Genomic DNA, 17866 nt, shown 5'->3' on the forward strand with positions numbered 1-17866 from the left:
CACACACCACACCACCGCTCACACCACACCACCACCCACACCACACCACCGCCCACATCACACCACCACCCACACCACCGCCCACACCACACCACCGCCCACACCACACCACCACCCACACCACACCACCGCCCACATCACACCACCGCACACACCACACCACCGCTCACACCACACCACCACCCACACCACACCACCGCCCACATCACACCACCGCACACACCACACCACCGCTCACACCACACCACCACCCACACCACACCACCGCCCACACCACACCACTGCTCACACCACACCACCGCCCACACCACACCACCACCCACACCACCGGACACACCACCGCCCACACCACACCACCGCACACACCACACCACCGCCCACACCACCACCCACACCACCGCCCACACCACACCACCACCCAGACCACCACCCACACCACCGCCCACACCACCACCCACACCACACCACCACCCACACCACACCACCACCCACACCACACCACCGCTCACACCACACCACCGCCCACACCACACCACCACCCACACCACCGCACACACCACCGCTCACACCACACCACCACCCACACCACACCACCACCCACACCACCGCACACACCACACCACCACCCACACCACCGCCCGCACCACACCACCACCCACACCACCACCCACACCACCGCCCGCACCACACCACCGCACACACCACACCACCGCCCACACCACACCACCGCACACACCACCACCCATACCACCGCACACACCACCGCCCACACCACCGCCCACACCACACCACCGCACACACTACACCACCGCACACACCACCACCCACACCACCGCCAACACCACACCACCGCCCACACCACACCACCGCACACACCACACCACCGCCCACTCCACACCACCGCCCACACCACACCACCGCACACACCACACCACACCACCGCACACACCACACCACCGCCCACTCCACATCACCGCACACACCACACCACCGCTCACACCACACCACCGCCCACACCACACCACCGCACACACCACACCACCGCCCACACCACACCACCGCACACACCACACCACCGCCCACTCCACACCACCGCCCACACCACAACACCGCCCACTCCACACCACCGCACACACCACACCACCGCTCACACCACACCACCGCACACACCACACCACCGCCCACACCACAACACCGCCCACTCCACACCACCGCACACACCACACCACCGCCCACACCACAACACCGCCCACTCCACACCACCGCCCACTCCACACCACCGCACACACCACACCACCGCTCACACCACACCACCACCGCACACTGCGCCCCGCCAACCCGACCGATGTTGTCTCTCGACGTGGTGGGAATCATCTTCCTCTTCACGCGACTTTGACATCGTGAAAAATGTCACGAGCGTTTGCACCCTCAACCACCGTTCCACTGTTTTGTCGTCACAATGATTTCCTTTTAAATTCCAGGAGCGTGGGAATATTGTTATTTAAGTTGGGTGGCGGGTGCCGTTGGGTGGGGGGCGCGATTGTCCAATGATATTCGTTAATTAATGGGTCAAAATAACTCGGGTTATAAGCACAATGACAATGATCCATCAGTCCGTGCTTAGTTGATTAATTATGAAAAACTATATTTTTTCTAATTCAAGCGCCAGCACTGTAGCATGATGGCTATTGTGCAATCCTTTTCCTCGGTCCATGAGGGATTCTGAGTCTACGTCACTTTTTAAATCACTGCCTTACAACTCCGCCTATTTATACAGCAGGATTCCGCCGTAACTTAAAATTTAAAGCAGTGTTACTGTCTGATTTGGTTACTCTGTAATTGTTATTATTATTCGCTTGTATCGCAGATCTTCATTTTATTGGAATTTCGAAGAGTAGTCATTGATATGTTTTTATAAATCAGCATTCAATTTCGCTTAGATTGTATCTATACTTGTGAGTATAGTTGTACTTGTGTGTACAGCGCTCTGCGATACTTCAATATGAAGGCGTGTTTATAAAACAGAGATTATTATTGTTCTTGTTATCGTTCTGCTTCTTTGTCCAGGAAAGCCTCACGGAGTCTCAATACTCTTTCATTTTTCAGGAGGGTCCTGCCAAGTGTTTGTCGAAGTGATGGCGCGCGGTGATGCCACTGCTGCTACTGCTGCTACTGCTGCTACTGCTGCTGCTACTGCTGCTACTGCTGCTCCTGCTGCTGCTACTGCTGCTACTGCTGCTGCTACTGCTGCTACTGCTGCTACTGCTGCTGCTACTGCTGCTACTGCTGCTGCTACTGCTGCTACTGCTGCTACTGCTGCTGCTGCTGCTGCTACTGCTGCTACTGCTGCTACTGCTGCTGCTACTGCTGCTACTGCTGCTACTGCTGCTGCTGCTACTGCTGCTACTGCTGCTGCTACTGCTGCTACTGCTGCTACTGCTGCTACTGCTGCTGCTACTGCTGCTACTGCTGCTGCTACTGCTGCTACTGCTGCTACTGCTGCTGCTACTGCTGCTACTGCTGCTACTGCTGCTGCTGCTGCTACTGCTGCTACTGCTGCTGCTGCTACTGCTGCTACTGCTGCTACTGCTGCTGCTACTGCTGCTACTGCTGCTGCTACTGCTGCTACTGCTGCTGCTGCTGCTACTGCTGCTACTGCTGCTGCTACTGCTGCTACTGCTGCTACTGCTGCTGCTACTGCTACTGCTGCTGCTGCTACTGCTGCTACTGCTGCTGCTACTGCTGCTACTGCTGCTGCTACTGCTGCTACTGCTGCTGTGTGATGCCCAGTCGAGTAACTTGCGGTGGAACTGTGCATTGCCCGGTCTTCCTTCTCTCCCCACCTCCGATTAGAACGGTTGGCTATGTGCAGTGCAAAAGAAGTTCAAAACACACGCATACATCCGTGAACCATGATTGTTTCGACAGTTTGAACGTGGAACAAGCAAGGGCTCGACTTCAATCTCGATATCGCCCAGAGCGCTGCTCTCGGCTGGCTTAGTGTGGGGATTATCGGGGTAAGGCACTACCACTACGCTTATCCACAACACTCCTCTATTAATCTGTACACCCTTTGTTACTGCCTACAATCTTTGAATGAACAAACAGGTTGATGGCTATCGTGAGATGGATGACAACGATCTCTCGCTGTGGTATCACTCAAAGAGAGAGAGAGAGCCACTCTCCCCGGCTTAGCTGGACGCAGATTCGCGGTGCCCTCGGCCGCGCCACGGGGCTTCCCGCGTCGCGGCCCCGATCTGTCTTGATTTATTTTCCATAATCCGTGTTGTCAACTCCTTAAATGACTTTCAGATATTGCCTTCTCATACTCCCACCCCCACACCACCTCCCCCCCCAACTTCTCTATTGCTATCCCTGCCCTCCTCCCTCCCTCTTCCCCCCGCACCCGACCGCCTCCCTCCCCCGCCCTCTCCCCCGAGGAAAAATGACCCTCATCACGAGAGGAAAGGGATATGATCAACAGCGGTCGTGATGACTTCACGCCGGCTGAGTTTGCTCTCGCTAGTCCAGAATTCGGCATTAGAGCACATTACTGTGTGTGTACGTGTCTGTGTGCGTTTGCGTGTCTGTGGGTGCGTGTTTGTCTGTGTGTGCTGAGAGTGGGGAGCGATAGTGTCTCAGTTGGCGCGCTGCGCTACAAACTTGGCGACCCCGAGAGTCAAATTTCTGCAAACGGCCACCGACACAAGTGACGAATATCTTAACCCCGTGCTGGGCCACCCCAAGATCGACTCAGCCTTAAATGAGTACCTGGTGTTGTATGTAAGCATCAGCATTGGGAAGACAGGCGGCCGGGCGTGGTACTGGTCACCCACCCCCTTGTGTGCCGTGCTGGCCTTAATAGGTGTTGGCTAACAGCACTTGCCCCATCCGTCTGTTTCAGGCTATACGGGCGATCATTGCCTTTGTGTTTTTGTGTTGGGGGGAGCGGTGGGGCAGTGATTATCGCGCTCTGCTATGAGTCCCGGCGAACAGAGTACGATTTCCGGCCACGGATAACATTAGTGGGGAGTGATTCCTGAAGCGGTGCAGGACCCTCCTCTAGATCAACTCAGGCTTAATATGACTAGCTTGTGGGGTGTGCGTGTGTGAACATCAGCGCTGGGGAGGCAAAGGCGGCCCGGCGTGATTCCTGACCACTCCACTCACTTCACCCTCGTCCCAGCATCTGGCTGCAGAGTAGATCTCGGCCTCGTTGAGTGTATTATATCACGTGCGTTTTGTCGCAATTCTAATGACAATAACACCAACACGCGAGTTATCATGTTTCAATTAGTCGTCCAGTTCTATCCCAACGGTGCCGTGGGTGTCATGAGATGGCGGACGCATTTCGAACTCTTCCTCAGACCAGGGCGTCCACTCCGTGTCAGAGCATGGCACGCGGAAGCGAATATCATAGAACTACTTCGGAAATCTGAAGCGACTGACCTCTGTTCCGCTCCAAGTGGTGTGGGGCATGACAGTCAGCCCTTTTGCTCTTCGTATCCCGATCTGGAGTTTAAACAAATTAATCGCGAACCCAAAGCTAATGAGCACGATCGTTCTCGTGTTCGTGCAGGCGTGAGCGAGAGCCAAGTTTTAATCGGCTGTGGAGCCCGGGTTCGAACCTAGGTCCTCATCGGTGCCGGCTCAGCTCTTGGCATCGAAGCCACGTGGCCACCGTCTCTTGTGACTGCTTCCTCCCCTCTTGCTAATGAACCGCCCGATCGTGCTCTTGTGGTTCTGCCTTGAAGCTTATCACAAATAATAAACTCAACGAAGTGGCTTATCATGTGGACATTTATAGTAGCCATATACTCTAAACGCATGACGAACCGTTATCACCATTCCTTGGTTCCTGGCTGTAGTTTATTTCGTTTGAAACCTGAGCGGGTCCGTGGTGGTGGTGGTAGAGGTCACGGACATCCTGGGTGGCGCTCGGGTCAGAGCGGCGTCCTTCATTGCAAGGCCCGTGGAGCACTGGCGACCCCTGACGGCCTTCAGTGCGGCCCCTGACGTGCAGCCCCCCCCCACACCTCATCGTGCTGCTGCCAAATGCCAGTGGCTTCAAATGTGTGGTGGCCCTCACACTGATGATGTCTTATCGGCGAAAGTGGCACCCCTCTGAAAATGTGCTTGAGGAATAACGGGTCGGGTGAAGGCATCACCATCCTCAATGTCGCTGGCACAAATACCTGGGTCAGAGGTCAACTCAGCCCATCATCCTTCACCTCCCCCCCCCCCAAAGATCGGTTGAAAATGAGTACCACTTTGGAAGAGGTCGCCAGTGGTTGGGCAATTGATGGACTTGTCCCCGCCACGGGAATGTGGAATTTCCACCGCAATCCAATGCATAGACGTGCGAAGGAGGCGAGCGCCGTGCCTCAATCACGTGGGCCACCTTATTGACGTCACTGCAGCGTCCATTCCCAAACTTTGAATACAAACAAATAATGTTGCTGCTGCGTTGGAAGTGGTACTCAAGAACAAATAATAAATATAATAAACACCCAACACATTCTTCTGTAAAACTGTGACCTTCAGGAGAAACCAGTGGGCGACGTTTCGTGCAAGGAACAGACAGGTAGAGCCTCTCTGTCCTGTGAAGAAGGCCCATTGCCCGAAACGTCGCCTATGAAATACTTTTCTTTTGAAGGCATTTCACACACACTGTTATTGACGAATGTGTTGAGGTCATTTATGTATGTACGTTGAACTTCTTTCGCACCGTACGTAGCCACCCGTGCTAATCAACGGTGCTGCGGCGGGGGGTGGGGGGGCGAATATATGAACGTCACTTCAGTAACGTCACGACGTCGCTCCTGACAGTCAATTGAAAGTCTCTTGTTCCCCGGGCCACGAGCGCAAGCTTCAATAACAGCGCAGCCTCTCTGTTTGTAGCTCGAGGAGAGGCCGCGTCTTCCCGTAAGTAATTAATGCGCCGCATTTGAAATTCACAGCGTGAAAAAAATGAATAATGTGTTGAATGTGTCAATGTGATATTTATATGTAACTAATTCTTGTTTCCCCTTGCCCTCCCCTGCCCAAACCGCCCTCCCTCCTCGCCCCACCTCCCTCGCTCCCTCCTCCTCCCCCACGTGGCCCCTCCCGCTGCTTGCCGACCACGGCTGGCATCATCCGCTCTCGCGCCCCTCCACAGCCGCGCACAACTCACCCCGAGGCTCATTGCATCTCCGAGGTCACCGATTCCTGCTACTTAAGCCACAACTTTTGCGCCCCACTGGGTGCTCCCTCCCCCTCCCACTCCCCCCTTCCCCCCTCCCTTACCATTACCTCCTCCCTCTCCCCCCCCCATCCGCTGTACCCCTCGGCCCCCAGAGATCTCATTTCGGAGTTTGTCAAATATCACTGCACTTCACTGCGCTGGGGGAGGGGGGGTGATTGGAGGGTGGAGATGCGGGGGGGGGGATATGGAACACGAGGTGTGTAGTTTGCGGAGGGGGCTTGGTGCGACAGAGGAGTAATCACTCGGCGTCGCCTCGCAGAGTCCAGTGGCTCCTTCTCAAGGAGGTTGCTGCCACATTTGGCGAAGCGGTTTGGCCAATGGCTCCATTATGCATGCGACGCGGATAACAACAAAAAAAACCCTAAAATCATCGGCACTCTTGCTAAGAGGATGAGCGCCGCTCAGAGGTCCGCGCGGATGAGTTGACAACCTTCTTGCCGTACCGCCATCGCCTGCCCACCTCGCAGCCAAGAGAGTTTGGGAGTTTTAGGGAGTTTGGGGTGCGGGGGGCGGTGTGGGGGGGATGGGGGAAGAGGGAGGTGGGATGGAGGTGTGGGGGAAATTAGGGGAGTGGCTGCGGAATGCGTAAGAGAGTTGTTGAGTGTGGAGAGATTGCACATCGGGTTGGATGTGATGCGGCTGGATTGTAGAAGAGACGCATGCCTTGTTTGACTGATAACAGCGTTGGGATTGTAAGTATGTGCACGTGTTGAACTTCTTTCGCACCGTACGTAGCCAACCGTGCTAATCAGAGGTCTCCCCTCGGCCTGCCCTCTTTTGCCTGTCAAACTATTGCCCAGAGCTTTTGCCTCCAGCTGATGACTAAACAGGCAAGGGCGCCTTCAAGTCTCCTACACTCGCACCTCGGAGGTGCCGGGGAAGAAGCACAAACTTGGCACAAGCAAGAGGCTGCACGCTGGTGGCACGTAACGATAGTCTGGGATTGTCGGAGGGTCGATACACCAGTGACGCGATGCGACTGGGTTGCAAGAGGGAGGAGGCTGCAGGCCAGCTACGGTGTCACGCTGGGGGTGACGTTCGAGGTGGCTCTGGCGAGGCCCCCAGGCACGCGGTACCGTCAGGAGGATTGCTGGAGGCTTTGCGCAGAGCCTCTACCATCACCAACACGCTGAATGACGCAACGCGCTGAATGACGCAACACGCTGAATGACGCAACGCACTGAATGACGCAAAACACTGAATGACTCGACACACTGAACGGCTGAATTCGATTCACTCAACACTAACCACAAGGTACACGATTAATAAACATGAACGACTGAACCCAGGAGTCGTGCCACCCCCCCCCATCTCTGACTAATGGTTTGTTCCACACACCTGCCCCCCCCCCACATCTTTGACTAATGGTTTGTTCCACACACCTGCCCCCCCCCCACATCTTTGACTAATGGTTTGTTCCACACACCTGCCCCCCCCCACATCTTTGACTAATGGTTTGTTTCACACACTTGCCCCCCCCCCACATCTTTGACTAATGGTTTGTTCCACACACCTGCCCCCCCCCCCCCCACATCTTTGACTAATGGTTTGTTTCACACACTTGCCCCCCCCCACATCTTTGACTAATGGTTTGTTCCACACACCTGCCCTCCCCCCACATCTTTGACTAATGGTTTGTTCCACACACCTGCCCCCCCCCCATCTTTGACTAATGGTTTGTTCCACACACCTGCCCCCCACTATCTTTGACTAATGGTTTGTTCCACACACCTGCCCCCCCCCCCCATCTTTGACTAATGGTTTGTTCCACACACCTGCCCCCCCCCCCCATCTTTGACTAATGGTTTGTTCCACACACCTGCCCCCCCCCCCATCTTTGACTAAAGGTTTGTTCCACACACCTGCCCCCCCCCCCATCTTTGACTAATGGTTTGTTCCACACACCTGCCCCCCACTATCTTTGACTAATGGTTTGTTCCACACACCTGCCCCCTCCCCCCATCTTTGACTAATGGTTTGTTCCACACACCTGCCCCCCCCCCCATCTTTGACTAATGGTTTGTTCCACACACCTGCCCCCCACTATCTTTGACTAATGGTTTGTTCCACACACCTGCACCCCCCCCCCATCTTTGACTAATGGTTTGTTCCACACACCTGCCCCCCCCCCCATCTTTGACTAATGGTTTGTTCCACACACCTGCCCCCCCCCCCCATACTTGACTAATGGTTTGTTCCACACACCTGCCCCCCCCCATCTTTGACTAATGGTTTGTTCCACACACCTGCCCCCCACTAGCTTTGACTAATGGTTTGTTCCACACACCTGCCCCCCCCCATCTTTGACTAATGGTTTGTTCCCCACACCTGCCCCCCCCCCCATCTTTGACTAATGGTTTGTTCCACACACCTGCCCCCCCCCCCCCCATACTTGACTAATGGTTTGTTCCACACACCTGCCCCCCCCCCCATCTTTGACTAATGGTTTGTTCCACACACCTGCCCCCCACTATCTTTGACTAATGGTTTGTTCCACACACCTGCCCCCCCCCATACTTGACTAATGGTTTGTTCCCCACACCTGCCCCCCCCCCCATCTTTGACTAATGGTTTGTTCCACACACCTGCCCCCCCCCCCATCTTTGACTAATGGTTTGTTCCACACACCTGCCCCCCCCCCCATCTTTGACTAATGGTTTGTTCCACACACCTGCCCCCCCCCCCATCTTTGACTAATGGTTTGTTCCACACACCTGCCCCCCCCCATCTTTGACTAATGGTTTGTTCCCCACACCTGCCCCCCCCCCATCTTTGACTAATGGTTTGTTCCACACACCTGCCCCCCCCCCATCTTTGACTAATGGTTTGTTCCCCACACCTGCCCCCCCCCATCTTTGACTAAAGGTTTGTTCCACACACCTGCCCCCCCCCATCTTTGACTAAAGGTTTGTTCCCCACACCTGCCCCCCCCCATCTTTGACTAAAGGTTTGTTCCCCACACCTGCCCCCCCCCATCTTTGACTAAAGGTTTGTTCCACACACCTGCCCCCCCCCATCTTTGACTAATGGTTTGTTCCACACACCTGCCCCCCCCCATCTTTGACTAAAGGTTTGTTCCCCACACCTGCCCCCCCCCATCTTTGACTAAAGGTTTGTTCCACGCACCTGCCCCCCCCCATCTTTGACTAATGGTTTGTTCCACGCACCTGCCCCCCCCTATCTTTGACTAATGGTTTGTTCCCCACACCTGCCCCCCCCCATCTTTGACTAATGGTTTGTTCCCCACACCTGCCCCCCCCTATCTTTGACTAATGGTTTGTTCCACGCACCTGCCCCCCCCCCCCTATCTTTGACTAATGGTTTGTTCCACACACCTGCCCCCCCCCATACTTGACTAATGGTTTGTTCCACACACCTGCCCCCCCCCATCTTTGACTAATGGTTTGTTCCACGCACCTGCCCCCCCCCATACTTGACTAATGGTTTGTTCCACACACCTGCCCCCCCCCATCTTTGACTAATGGTTTGTTCCACACACCTGCCCCCCCCCATACTTGACTAATGGTTTGTTCCACACACCTGCCCCCCCCCATACTTGACTAATGGTTTGTTCCCCACACCTGCCCCCCCCCCCATACTTGACTAATGGTTTGTTCCACACACCTGCCCCCCCCCATCTTTGCTGTAGCGGTGCCGGGTTGAGACCACGGACAGCGCAATCGTCGCCATCTGTTCTCCGATCTGTGCTCGCGTCCGCCGAGCGGAGAGCGCACGCGCCCGGCGCCGATTACTCATCATCGCGTGAACATCGCCACGGCCATTACCGTCAGCGTCGCCATGACCACTTACACCGTCACAATTAGCGCAACGCGTTACCAATGCGATCGCGATTTACCTATACCGGTTATCGTCTCCGTCATCAATTATCATCATCAATTTTTACCCATCATGACCATCACGATGAAGGTGCCTTCATCGCAATCATCGTAGCGACATCATGCCCACCTCCGATTGGCACGGCTGGCTTAAGTACGGCGCGAAAGAAGTTCAACATGCAGTGCATACATCTTCATCACAAGTAACCGTGGTTAATCCACTGCTGGATGAAGGGCTACCCATGCCGCCACTTCGCCGAATCTTGAGATGTAATGGTCCACCCAGCACCTTCACACGAGCGGATGTCACCGCTCCATCTCCTCTACGGACGTAATACTCATCATTGCGTCATAATCATCATCATGAACACCACATTACCATTTCATGGTCGTGATCATCGCACTCACGGCGATATCGTAATCAGCATCGTCATCAACTTAGCAATCGTCATCAGCGCCACCCCTATCATCACGATCAGCATCTTGATCATCATCATCATCATTTGCAATAATATCGTCATTAACATCATCATCATCATCATCCTTACCATCGTGGAGTCTTCATCATCGTCATTGCCGCGCCGTTCGCCATATCAGCCGATCTGCCACCCACTCATCCACCAACGCATACCACTCGCCGGATGATCCACTCGCTCACTCGCTCTCCCGCTCACTCGCTCATTGACCCATCCGCTACATCACCCACTCGGTCGCTCGATCACCGCGACATTTCACTCACTCACCCACTAACCCGGCCGCCCGCATCCTATTTATATCCATTAGACGCGCGGGATCCTCACAAGTCGATCCATCACGGCTCCAGCACGAGCCGCCCGTCTCTTTGGGACCAATAAAGGCGAAGAGGGTCCCGAGGAATGGAGGCACGCGTCTCATCGCGTCTCATCGCGTCTCACCTCGTCTCACCGTGTCTCACCACGTCTCACCGTGTCTCATCGTGTCTCACCACGTCTCACCACGTCTCATCGTGTCTCATCGTGTCTCATCGTGTCTCACCACGTCTCACCACGTCTCACCGTGTCTCATCGTGTCTCACCACGTCTCACCACGTCTCATCGTGTCTCATCGTGTCTCATCGTGTCTCACCACGTCTCACCACGTCTCACCGTGTCTCATCGTGTCTCACCACGTCTCACCACGTCTCATCGTGTCTCATCGTCTCTCATCGTGTCTCACCTCGTCTCACCGTGTCTCATCGTGTCTCACCACGTCTCACCACGTCTCATCGTGTCTCATCGTGTCTCACCACGTCTCACCGTGTCTCATCGTGTCTCACCACGTCTCACCACGTCTCATCGTGTCTCATCGTGTCTCATCGTGTCTCACCACGTCTCATCGTGTCTCACCACGTCTCATCGTGTCTCATCGTGTCTCATCGTGTCTCACCTCGTCTCATCGTGTCTCATCGTGTCTCATCGTGTCTCACCACGTCTCATCGTGTCTCATCGTGTCTCACCACGTCTCATCGTGTCTCACCACGTCTCATCGTGTCTCATCGTGTCTCATCGTGTCTCACCACGTCTCATCGTGTCTCATCGTGTCTCACCGTGTCTCACCACGTCTCATCGTGTCTCATCGTGTCTCATCGTGTCTCACCACGTCTCACCGTGTCTCACCACGTCTCATCGTGTCTCATCGTGTCTCACCACGTCTCACCGTGTCTCACCACGTCTCATCGTGTCTCATCGTGTCTCATCGTGTCTCATCGTGTCTCACCTCGTCTCATCGTGTCTCATCGTGTCTCATCGTGTCTCACCACGTCTCACCGTGTCTCACCACGTCTCATCGTGTCTCATCGTGTCTCATCGTGTCTCACCTCGTCTCATCGTGTCTCATCGTGTCTCATCGTGTCTCACCACGTCTCATCGTGTCTCACCACGTCTCATCGTGTCTCATCGTGTCTCATCGTGTCTCATCGTGTCTCACCACGTCTCATCGTGTCTCACCACGTCTCACCACGTCTCATCGTGTCTCATCGTGTCTCACCACGTCTCATCGTGTCTCACCTCGTCTCACCGTGTCTCACCACGTCTCACCGTGTCTCACCACGTCTCATCGTGTCTCATCGTGTCTCATCGTGTCTCACCACGTCTCACCGTGTCTCACCACGTCTCATCGTGTCTCATCGTGTCTCATCGTGTCTCACCACGTCTCACCGTGTCTCACCACGTCTCATCGTGTCTCATCGTGTCTCATCGTGTCTCACCTCGTCTCACCGTGTCTCACCACGTCTCATCGTGTCTCATCGTGTCTCATCGTGTCTCATCGTGTCTCACCACGTCTCACCACGTCTCATCGTGTCTCATCGTGTCTCACCACGTCTCACCACGTCTCATCGTGTCTCACCACGTATCACAGTGTCTCACCACGTCTCACCGCGTCTCACCGAGTCTCAACTTGCCTCACCATGTCTCAACATTTTCTGCGGGAGGACAACTATGGCTGTTGAGCCAAGTGACTCACACCGGGCATCATAATGTCCGTCTTCTAAGTTCCCATGTGTGCACACGAATCCGGACAAAGACAAATATCCCCGACACGTGCTGTTAGCGAGCACCTATTAAGGCCGGAAATGTGCACGTGGGGTGCTGTGGTCAGAGCCCGCGCCCTGTCACCTCTCTATACCCAATGCTGTCGTGTTTTTTTAAACGACGCACCAGGTGCTCATTCAAGGCTGAGTGAGCCGAGTCAAGGGCCAATCATCGGTTCAGGAATCACTCGCGCAAGCCGTGGCTGCGAGCATCGAACTCGGGTGGCCAGGGGTTGTGAGCGCGGTGTGCCCTAAGAAGCAAGACGCCGCCGCTCCCCACACAAACACACAGATATCCCCCGTGGAGCTTTAACAGACTGCTGGGGCAAGTGCTGTTAGCGAGCACCTACGAAGGCCGGCACGGAATATGGAGGGGGTGAGTGGCCAGCCACCGCGCCCGGCAGCCTGTGTCTCCCCAGTGGAGATGTTTACTACACACTGCTACACCAGGTACTCATTTGAGGCTGAGTCGACCGAGGGGAGGCCCAGAACTCGGGTCGCCGGGTTCATAGCTCGGCGCGCGAACTGCTACACACACACAGAGCAATATGAATTCTGCATCACGCTGCTGCTGCTCAGTGCAAAACACAAAGATCAAAAGACGGCTTTCATAAGATCTACTACTTTAATGAGACAGGAGTTCACTAAGCTTTACAAAGAGAGAGAGAGAGAGAAATAAAATAAAAACACCCCAGGCTGGCGTAGCGTAGCCCCCATCGTCCGATCGCGTGCGTGATGCGAGATCGCGCAACGCGAAGACTCATCCGCGCGACACCCACGAGCGACAGACACCGCACGCGCGTGGCAGCTCCAAGTTCACGGCTCGCGACGCACGGAGAGGCGCCGCGTCGCGAGCTGTCGCTGAAACTTCGCTCACGCCGAGAGGTTGGAGGAGGTGGCGGCGGGGGACGGCGAGGGGGCGGAGGGCAGCGGTTAGCGCACTTAGCTATGAAGTTTGAAACCGACCGGCGACCTAAGGCCTATGAGTCCAATGCATTGCCACGGATCAATGTCAGTTGCGAACGGTCCTGGGCCTCTCCCTCTCACACCTGCGCTCACCATCAGTATGGTAAAGTACGGTCAAAACAACCCACATTAGCTACACAGCATGGGGAGGCCTTCATCCAGCAGTGGATTGGGAAAAGTTTGCAGATTATTGTTTAATGCTATCGACAATCGTATTCATAACAATGTCCTTCGTTAATTCAGGCGAGTCTCGCCGAGTCTCAAGGCTGTTGTCCAAGGGGGTCCTGCTACCTTAGCATGTTTCACCAATTCTTTAATTTGTGTTTGTCATGTGTTGACTTCACGTGCGAAGGAATTGGAAAACCAGGAGAAAATCCACCACGTAAGTTCCGCACAGATGGATTCAAGAATACACGTTTCTATTGCCACCTGCTTAAGCCAATTCACTGCGGGCACGCCGCTGACGACATCTCGTGACGACACTGCACTCTCGAGGGACGCCGCGGTGGCTAGGAGATGTTAACTACCTCGCCTGGTATACAGGAGCGCGTGGGTTCGATCCCGACCCTGACGCCTGCTGCTGTATTTGGAGTTTGCGGTGTCTTACTCCCCGTGGTCGCGTGCATTTTTTCTCCCTGGTCATCCCATTTCATTTCGCTCAACATTTATGAAATGTTTGTTTAGAGTAATTTGGCTGCTATAAATTCCCACGTGGTAAGCCACTTTGTTGAGCTATAATTTGTGGCCAGGTCGTTTCTGAAAAAGCGCTACACAGCTCAGTGGGCCTTACCTGGTAACATTAAGATAGTTTACAGCATGAGCGTCACACTGCAGTGACGTCATTAAACATGTATATTTACTCGTGAAAGTCACTTGAAAGTCTCTGCTTTAAAAAAAAAACTAAATCATGAACGAAGCACCGACCTCGCGGGAGCCACCCCGGGTGGGTAGCCACGAGGCAAGAGCCGTGCGCGTCGTTGGGTCCGAGCCTTCGACGCATCACCCAACCTCGCGTCCAAACATGCAGCGGCCGTTACGTTCGCAACACGCGCGCCGATCGTAGCGATGCATCGAGTCATCAATGAACATCCGTCGGATCTCAAACGTTGTAAGTTGTAAGCCGTGAACGGCACCACCGCAGGCAGGGGGGGGGGTGGTAGAGTCGAGGATGTAGCATTGCCTGGCGAGGCGAGACAAGAGGGTGGGAAGAATGGAAGATGCCGCGGGCGAAAGTCTCCAAGACGGACAAAGAGGAGGCCACGGCTCTTGACGAGGAGCAGCAGGGAGAGAGAGAATAGGAGCGGCGGTGCAGGAAGGGGAGGAGGGGAAGGAGTGACCGGGTGGACGCGATGTCACGGATGAAGAAGGTGATGATGGCGATGATGAGAGGGAAGGACAGAGAGAGAGAGAAGCGAGACGGAGGGAGCGAGGAGAATTGAGCGACACGGAGCGGCGTGTGTTTTCACAGGAGGTGCGCAGAGGGGAGTTTTGGGTGAAGAGGGGAATCCGGAACTGGATGGTGGGCAGGGGGGGGCGTAAGAGCCTGGACTTTTGAAGAGGGAGATGGGATCCGTGTGGACAACAAGAGAGGAGGAAGCCTTCGATAACAAACAATGCCGATCATTGCCCAGGAAAGCCTCACTTGGACTCAACACTTTCGGGAGAGTTCTGCTACATTGGGATGTTTGGCCACCGAGTGTCTGTGGGTCACGCCAAGGGTTTGTGGACCGGAGCTGTCGACGAGGGCAGTTTACTTCGCAGAGAAATGCATGCATAGGGGTGGACATTCAAATAACAACAATATTATTACGAGCAAAATATAAGTGTGAACATCAAAAATAACTTCTTTGCATATAAAAACAAATCATGAGCAGCACAGAAGATGCGGATACGTGGCACGGATCCCCGAAAAACAAACTAGAGCAATTATTATTTTAAACTGTACACGTGTATGTACGGCTATGTACACATCGTACACTACTATATACACGCGTCATGTATAAAAAGCAAATGCCAATAATATAGGAAAAAGGAATTAATCGATCAGGGTCATATCCTGGCGTTCGCTGTACAATTACATTTTACGACAATCAACTTCTCATTGAGATATGAACAACAACACGTGTCTTGCGATGTATGTGTAGCAGTCGGCGCACTGCGCTCAGGCGACCTGAGTTTGACTCCCGCTCACGGACAACACCAGTGACGATTACCGAAGCCGGTCCTGAGCCTCCCGTAGGTCGATTCAGCCTCAAAACGAACACCGAGTGGTGCGGTGTGTAGTTAACATCGCCACGAGGGAGACAAAGGCAGCCGGGTGTGGTGCTGGCCACCAACCCACTCATTTGCCCTGCCGGCCTTCATAGGTGCTCGCTAACAGCACTTGCGCCAACATTCCGTTCAAGCTATACGGGGGTTCTTTGTCTTGTGTGAGCGTGTTGCGTGCGCATTACGCGTTTGCTATGCGTGTCCTGGGAAGCCTTGCAATCAAGACGATCCATCTGCAAGGGAATATCCAGGTGAAATATTCTAATACAAAAAAGAACGTGTCCGTATAACAACACATCCTCGGCGACAAGAGTTAGAACAACGAAATAAAAAGCTACACACACCCGAGACGATATTTACGGAAAGTGCCATTTTTGGGGCATTTTTTAAACTGCTTCAAATTTTTTGTATATCTCCGTATATCTCTATATACTTGACCCTCTCATGCACCACGTCCACTGTGGTGGACCGGCTTTGATTTATGTGACCGCTTTGCAATTGAGATGCCAGATCGCGTCTCGCCAGTTGAAGGCCGCGCAGCAAATACAAGGACCCCACCTGTCCCAGTCGCACGTGTGGTGGGGTTTGTTTTCTGCGGATGCTTCGGGTTCCTCCCCCACGTGTACACGCGCATTACAATAGGCTTGAAATCATCTTTACGCATCAGGGACCGCAGAGCTTGGGCGGATTGTTGGCGCCGGCTCACCGCGTGTCCGCGGTTGCTCCACGCGCCTTCCAAATCGTTGACTGCATTCGAGAGTGAGTGAGCCCTGCGCGGCGCGCTACAAGTTAATGATTTTCAACACATCTCTGGTGGGAGGGGCGGGGGGGGGGGATCCCTTTGAATCATAAATTAACTTTAAACTCCCAAAAAAATTAATAGGGGTTTGCTTCGCAGCAGCGGCAGCAGCAGCGGCAGCAGTAGCGGCGGCGGCGGCGGCGGCGGCGGCGGCGGCAGCAGCAGCGGCAGCAGCGGCGGCAGCAGCGGCAGCTTCTGGCTCAGCGATCGAACAAAGATGTCGGTCACCACATCGCACGGCGCTTTGAGACGCGCTGCTTCTGCTGCCGTCTGGAATGCTCTTCCGATATTAGGAATCTGCTGGAGCTATGCACTTTTAAATCTACGTTAAAAACACACTTCTTTCGAACTGCTTTTTGTGTTCAATTTATTATCCTTCCCCCGCACCTCCGATTAGCATGGTTGGCTACTTACGGTGCGAAAGAAGTTCAACATACATACCTTCCACCAACCGACTGAGAATATTTTCACGAGAGCAAATATGCCAATTGATTGGGTTTATCGCGGAGGAATGTTGAAACGCGGGCGACGTTTTTACACTTTTATAACCGACGATTCACTGGAGATGACTGGATTCCCTCGTTAGTTTACGCGATCCTAGTACTTGTAGTAGTACTAGTACTGGTGGTAGTACTAGTAGTGGTGGTAGTACTAGTACTGGTGGTAGTACTAGTAGTGGTGGTAGTACTAGTACTGGTGGTAGTACTAGTACTGGTAGTAGTACTAGTACTGGTGGTAGTACTAGTACTGGTGGTAGTACTAGTACTGGTAGTAGTACTAGTAGTGGTGGTAGTACTAGTACTGGTAGTAGTACTAGTAGTGGTGGTAGTACTAGTACTGGTGGTAGTACTAGTAGTGGTGGTAGTACTAGTACTGGTAGTAGTACTAGTACTGGTAGTAGTACTAGTACTGGTGGTAGTACTAGTAGTGGTGGTAGTACTAGTAGTGGTGGTAGTACTAGTACTGGTGGTAGTACTAGTACTGGTGGTAGTACTAGTAGTGGTGGTAGTACTAGTAGTGGTGGTAGTACTAGTACTGGTGGTAGTACTAGTAGTGGTGGTAGTACTAGTAGTGGTGGTAGTACTAGTAGTGGTGGTAGTACTAGTACTGGTGGTAGTACTAGTAGTGGTGGTAGTACTAGTACTGGTGGTAGTACTAGTAGTGGTGGTAGTACTAGTACTGGTGGTAGTACTAGTAGTGGT

Source organism: Lampetra fluviatilis, chromosome 12 (assembly GCF_964198595.1).
Source record: "Lampetra fluviatilis chromosome 12, kcLamFluv1.1, whole genome shotgun sequence".
Classification (NCBI taxonomy): domain Eukaryota; kingdom Metazoa; phylum Chordata; class Hyperoartia; order Petromyzontiformes; family Petromyzontidae; genus Lampetra; species Lampetra fluviatilis.